The sequence below is a fragment of the Montipora capricornis genome, chromosome 6 (assembly GCF_036669925.1).
Source record: "Montipora capricornis isolate CH-2021 chromosome 6, ASM3666992v2, whole genome shotgun sequence".
Lineage (NCBI taxonomy): Eukaryota > Metazoa > Cnidaria > Anthozoa > Scleractinia > Acroporidae > Montipora > Montipora capricornis.
This window is the reverse complement of record NC_090888.1, coordinates 13,613,135-13,620,812: the sequence shown is the minus strand read 5'-3', so window position 1 is coordinate 13,620,812 and position 7,678 is coordinate 13,613,135.

Below are 7,678 nucleotides of genomic sequence, written 5' to 3'. Positions count from 1 at the left end.
ATTAAATCAATCCCATTTGTTCTGTTCAGTTGAAAACGCTCCCTAGAAGATCTTGTTCCACCGTATAAAAGGCCAGAGGAACTTGTGCTCGCCGGAGACGCATTAACTCTGCTACTTTGCGTTCGATGGTTAGTGGAAAAGATAATTGAGAATAATTCGCCAGCCCAGGTTCCGCTCACTTGAACTCTCTGGGTTAGCTATATAGCTACACCAAATAAGAATATTAAAAGTATGAGGTTTTTTTTTTTTTTTAAGAGAAAACTAGGGAAAACTTGAAAGTCCCAAATGCAAAAGGCTACTGGGATGCATCAGAAAACTGTCTGGGCAATGCTTACGGTTGCATTTAGTTCTTGGGTTTCCAGAAAAACCCTTTTTGCATGCACAGGAAAAACTGCCTTCGTTATCAGTGCAGATAGCATGTTTAACACAGGTGTGCGCTCCAGTCTTGCACTCGTCAATATTCGCACACTTCTTGCCATCCCCAGTAAAACCCTCTCGGCAAACACATTTGAACGATCCATTTGTGTTAACGCACTCGATGCCATCTTTTCTAGAACCGCAATCGGCCTGGTTGTTGGTGCATTCGTCTACGTCCTCACAGGAAAATCCATCCCCTTCAAAGCCATTGTTGCAGCCGCAATCGTAGCTTTCCTTAGTGTTAGAGCAAGTGGCCCATTTGTGGCATTTGTGAATGCCAAGCTCACATTCATCGGCAAGCTCGCAACTTTTGAGCCCCTCCCCTACGCGTACGTAGCCCACTTTGCACTCGCATTTGTATCCACCAGGAAAGTCCACGCATTGACCGTGTGATGAATGGCACTTCCTCCGGATCTGCATCAAACCAAGTGGAATCACCTTGTCAAATTGCAAATGGAAAAGTGCATGGGACAGTATATCGCTTCATAAAAGGATTTGAAACGCAGGATCGTTTGTATTGATTGGAATTATGATACACAAGCATGCTTGTTAGTAAAAAGAAATACCCTGACTTGGGATTTAAATGGTAAATTTAGATCTCATATCTATGCTTGGAGAGGATGGAGAATTAAAGAAATGTGCGAGGGTGCGCAGGACTAGTGTAACGTAATAACTGCTATCTCTCTAAATCAAAGTACTTTGGGAGGAGTTGTCGTTGCCGTCATTTTTCCATGAATTGCGAGGCTAGCAGTTTTTTTTTTTTTTGAATTTTGCCTTTCCTCGTACCGATTTAGACAATCAAAATAAATCCTCGCGTATTTAAAAATGTCATTTGTTCAAACGTACCGTTGGATCATTGCACTCCAGCACATCTTGGCAGTCTTGACCATCACCAGTGAAACCTGTTCTGCATGAGCAGTTGTAAGATCCCACTGAATTATTGCAATGTGCATGTGGACTGCACTTATTAACCTTTGAACTGCATTCATCCACATCCTTGCATTCCTTATGAGAATTTTGATTATCACGATATCCATGTTTGCATAGACATGAAAAAGATCCAGGAGCATTTTTGCAGATCGTGTTTTGGTATTTTCTGCAGTTTTCCTAAAATGTTGAAAGCAAGAGTTTGTTAAACTGTATGGCTAAAGCGGTGTTTATTAACTACTGAACGTTTTCCTTGTTCAGTGGTCAAGACACGAAGGGAATGAGGGAGCACTGTCACTTGCTCTAATAAAATAAAAAATAAAAAAAAAGAGTCTGACAAAATCGGCAGAGTAAGGAAAGGCCTCAGTGTCCTTGACGTATCCATCCTATTGGCAGTCATATAACTGACTGTATATCAGTGGTGAGGTTTCAGGTCAATACATAAACAATGCCAACAGTTCTTTTATTATCTTCACTCCCTATGATGGTGTGGTAGTTAAAGCACTTGCCGCCCACCGAAGTGTCCATGGCTCGCCTCCGAGCTCGTAGCCATATGTGGGTTAACTTTGTTGGTGGTTCTTTACTCTGCTCCGAGAGGTTTTTTTTTTTTTCCAGTTTTCCCCTCTCCTCAAAAACCAACATTTCTAAATTGCAATCCCATTTGATGTAGATCTCCCTGAAAACCACTTTTGGTTGAGTAGAGCTTCCTAGGTAAATATCATGATAATGATGATGATGATGATGAGGAATGATACAGTTATAATGTTATTATTATTAATAATTAAGAATAATTGGCAAATGCGTCACTAAAGTCGCAAAACAAGATGTTATTAACGTTAGTGGGTCCACGCAGGTATGCCCTGCTCAGAAGAGTGGCGGGGAAGCCGCAGTACATGCCATGCGCAATATCTTTGAAGCCGATGAAACTGATGCCGCCTTATTAGTTGACGCCTCAAACGCCTTCAATTCACTAAACAGAGCAGCCGTGCTAAATAATATCAGAGTGCTATGCCCACTGGTCGCCACCTATGTAATCAACACTTATCGAATTCCTGCGCGCCTTTTTGTGGTTGGTGTTAATGAGCTCAAGTCTGCAGAAGGAACTACACAAGGAGACCTTTAGCTATGTCAGTGTACGCGATTAGCTTACAACCTACTCCGAATGCGCCAACGACTACCACCTCCAGACGCCTGGTTACACAACACAAAAGGCGGGGAATGTACTGACTTTTCGATGTCGAACTTAACATAATTCGTTCTCAGTGCCTGTTCTTGAGCTGCAAAAATAAGTGCTTCAGTTTCAACTTTCCAGTCACTTTTTCTAGTCCACTCCCAGGTCTTATCTTTGTCAAGTGTCTCCGGCATTTCCCGCAGGAATTGACCATTTCTTTCCATTTAATTTAAGCTGGTATCCTGCCTGTCCTTTTAAAATTCGTTCTTTTCCTTTGCCCCCTCACTGTCCAAGATCTTTATCTTTCCTACTCCTGCCATCAATCTCTTATTATTATTATTATTATTATTATTATTATTATTATTATTATTATTATTATTATTATTGTGATCATCATCATCATTATTGTTAGAATTTGCGAACGGGACTTTGGGCGCGATGCTCAACCCTCTCTTGGCCGAGACGAAACGGCTGTTTCGGACTAGCCACGAACATTTCACAAGTATTTGACAATAGTCTTGCTTTTGTATTATTATTATTATTATTATTATTATTATTATTATTATTATTTTGACTAATCAAAAGAGGCAGGCTATGGAAGAGATCATAGGTCAAGACCGAAACGTTCTGTTCGTTCCCGTGGACTAATTTAACTGCCCGGATTTGAGAAAATATGAAATGCGAAGGTAACTAATACAACAGTTAAGCATATTACCGGGTCAGCACATTCATCTATGTCTCTGCAGCTGTCGGGAGTGTTATTTTCAAATCCTTCCTTGCAATGACACTTGAAACTTCCTATCGTATTTGTACATTTGACTGAATTTTTGTCGCAAACTTTCCGGTGGCACTCATTCACATCTGAGCAGAAAACGATGTGACTAGTAGCATGATCGCCTATAGTTCCGTGGGGACAATAGCACTCATAGGACCTCTCGGTGTTCCTACATTTCGCGGGGAACTCGCAAGATGCCATTCCTGTTTCGCATTCGTTTTCATCTAAAACACACACAAAAAAATTCCGTATACATAAAGGTAACAATATTGAAAGTGAATATTGCTTAAAGGAAATGAATCCATACAGGAAAGAGAAACAATGGTCGAGGGTGAACAGCATGTAAAGCAATGATTCTAATAATGACGGTGATGGCGATGTTCTCCGTTGATAAATGGGAGAGCGAGGGTTCCACAAATATGAACTGAAGTTTCCTATGTTTTTCATTCTACATACCTACACAGTCCTGTCCATTCCATATCATTCCGACTGAACAATTGAGTCGAGTAACCATAAACGGAATTCGGCTGTTCCAGCATATTTTTTCCTTTTTGTCGCAGCCTTTAAAGCCTGTTTGAAAGATTAAGACCAAACGACTGACAAGAATGAAGGAAGATACATTAAAAAATGCTAGTATCGCCGCGAATACCTGACAGTAAAATATCATAAAAATAAATAACTATATGCTACACATTTTAAAATATTAAAGTAAGCGCAATGAAATATTTCACAATTCAAGAAAATGCAACGGTATGTATTAACTTTGCGTTTTAGAAAAATGGAACCTGATGGGATTATATTAATTTATATTTTTTTCTCCAGCTTCTCAACCATCCGGAATCCTAAATCAATGAATCTGATTGGCGGATTTTCCCATCTAGACCCCGAGTGCGGACCGCTCCGAAACTTGCATTTTTATCAACCTTTCAAGCTTTTTGTAACAGCGTAAAAGTGTCGTAAACAAGGTAAAAGCATTTTAGACAGAGTTGTGTGTTGATTTGTTTCAAAGCCCATTACTCAGCTTTATTTCAAGTCGTGCGCTCCTTTTTTGCTAACATCGATTTCTGTCACGTAACGGACATTTTAGGCCCTTAGCAATCCCGAAGAACAGAAAAAAAAAACAAACAAAACAAAACAAAAAACACGATATTTGCCGGCATAGGTCGATCAGTGTTGGCCCGAGGCAGCATACTCCAGATCTCTGGCACAGTTTTTCCCAATACGGACCTCCCCGCCGGCAAATGACATATGAGAAAAAAAAACCTCTTCAGAGAGCACCCCTAAGGGAGTGACGCTAGGAACTTTAGATGCGAATGACTTTTGTGCACAGTATGCAAATAACTGCATGTCCTAAAATCTACAGTGAGGTCTTAAACTATTAAAAAAAAAAAAAAAACTCATGTTTATAAACGAATAGAGCTTTTCATACTTGATCTTTTATTAGGCAAATGAAAGTTGGGTGATTTTGAATAACTGTAGATCTCGGTTTCACATGAGCTTAACGTCACATGCATTCTCTTTTAATTATAATACAATGGGATTCTTACAATACTTATGGCAGTAACCTTGCAGTTTACCGACATTTTCAGCTTAGAAGTGCACAGCCAAATGTGATCAGTGTCGCAATTATTTAAAGAAAACTAGCTAATTGCTTTTCCAGCACCAGCACTAGCAGGGCGTATCCTATTACGCAGATTCTTGGTTGTAAATCTAAAAATGTCATCTACTTGGTTACGTGAAAGAAATGCAATGTGTAATATGTTGGTTCCACTAGTCATGAATTTAAAATTCGTTTCCGCAACTACAAGTCTTGTATGATCACCATAAAAACGTACTTGTGAAGTTTCCATTTTAAGAAAGAACCTCATGCTCTAGCCGATTTTGAATTTTTAATTATTGAACAGTTATGTAACCTTAGCGTCAACAACAATAGTCTTGATGTCGTTTACTCACAAGAGAAGCCTATTGGTGTGCGCAGTTACGCACCTTCATGCCACATGGACTTAACAAAAGATGCGTTTCAATTCCAGGGATATGATCCGTTACAATTAACACCATCTTGCGGCTGTACTTTATTGCATTTTATTTGCGTTTTAGCGGGTGTTTTTACTGTTTTTAATATTTTTAGTTAATTATTACGTAATTCTTATGGTATTTTATGTAATTTATTTTAATTTGTTTTTCTCTTTATTTGTTAGCTATATTTGTTTTGTAACTTACTTAAGGTTTTTTTTTCACTTTTTTAAAAACTTTATTCCGGGTGTTGATTTGTAGTGCTGAAGAAGCCCGAATAGCTTACAAAGCAATTAGTTAATGATTGTCTTAAGGGGTACTATTAACTACTTAATATCCGAGAGTGAGGTCGTTCCAGCAAAATCTCAAACTGAGGCCTTGCTGTATTGACCGAGTGATAGCAAGATCAATACAGCAAGGCCGCGACCAAACGGTCGAGGTTATTAAGTTGTTTATTTTACGGCGAACAGAAAGTTTCGTAAGAAGAACAAAATCTAATTTGCATAATCGATAATCGGCCCGTGGGCACTACGGGAGAATAATGCCCTAGCGCTTACATGCTCTTAGCCAATCGGAGCGCGCGTTATATCGTCCAGAAACACTAGCCATATAACAATAGGCGTGTACCAAACTATGTAAAAAAGGGCCGTAGCTGAGATATTTTAGTCTTACGCACTGAATCACGTGACGTGGGTTGCAAAAACACCATCACTTTTATGAATGCCCTAGAGAAGCCGTAGCATCGCCAAGTGCTTTCAATTCTCCAATTGAAGTGAGCTGCTGAACATACATTACTGTCAGTTTTCGTACCGGGAGAACTATCGGCATAGTAAACTTGATGGGCTTTTCTCCTCAGGTTCGCTCCCAAATTAAAAACTTCAGCTTTTGGATCGTAGTTGGTGAACGTCGCAGGTTTGAGACAGTGTCTTTGGTCTTCATACAGCAGTTTGCTTGTTCCTTTAACAAGGTTAGCATGATCAACTTTGCTATTACTGACATAATCCTCTTGTTTTGAGCTGTAGGGGAGACGGAGAAGACCAGAACCAGCTTTGGAGCGGAAAACGATCATTGAATCCAGCTGAACAATTTCACCGCGACACAAATGAGACTCAACCCTGAGAAACTGGCTGCTTTTTTCTGACACGGAGAGAAAATAGATTATCACATCAAAACAAAAATATGTTTTTTGAGAGCTTGAAGGGGTAGTGATCTTAGGCTTGATCTTTGAATCGAACTTGCGGACAAAGACCGCGTTGATGAAGTTTTCAACAGATCTGTCGATTAAACTCTTTCAATTTCCTAAGCTTATTGGTTGGTCTCATTTTCAGGAAAAAACATTCTTAATTTCATTTTTACCGTAGCAGGGTCAGCCCGATACCCGAAAAGGCCTTTTTGTTGTATTATTGCCTGCTTTCAGTTTCAGAGAAAAAGGTGTTAACTTGGCTGGAAGAAAATGATGTCTTAACTTTTCTATTAATCGATCGATATCTTCTCAGTCCATTCCGATGTAATATAAGGGACTGTGCAATAATTATCAGGAGGGGGGGTCCTAAAACCAGAGGGGGGGGCCTTAAGTTAAAATAATGGAAAGGAGGGGGGGCTCTACATTAGATTTCTCAAGTAAGTTGAGGGGGGTCTTAATTAAATTTCACAAATTCGATAATGAATAATTAAACATTTTCCAACTCTACCTAAAGGAACACGGTTTACCCATCAGCGGAGGGAAAACAGGGGGCTGTTCTAGGGGGTGGGGAAGCTCAAGGTAAAGAAAACCCGGATGAGCAGCAATCTAGCAGTTCCGAAGACCAAGAAGATAATGAACAATCAGACGATTCGGAAATTGACGATTATGAAGAACAAAGTTTCGAGGTGCTCTTCATCCCTGACGACGCAGTGGAATGCGTTGCAGTACGGTGAATAAAGGTACGGGTTAGAGGGGGGGGGGTGGGACACATCATAATTTTGAGAGAACGTGAGAGGGGGTCAGAGCTAATCTTGACGCTGCTGGAGGGGAGACCTATCTAATTTTTCCTTTGGTGAAGCTCATTTTAGGACCCCCCCTTCCTGATAATTATTGCACAGTCCCTAATGCCCTGGAGAATCACAGATGAATCTTGCATAGATTAATTTTCAAACTAGTGTATAGTGCAAAAAATGATGGCAGGAAAAAAAAAATCTGACAGGCCAATCCGACTGACTGGGGCTTGACACCCATGATATCTCTGAGTCAGTTTTCAAAGAACATCTTTCAATATGACCATTTCAACTGAAAAAAAAATAAATAAATGAATAAAACGTCTATTGATACTTACTGCACCAGGCACCAAAAACAACTTGTAGTTGTTCTCTTTTGAAGGTTGATGTCGTTGAATTCT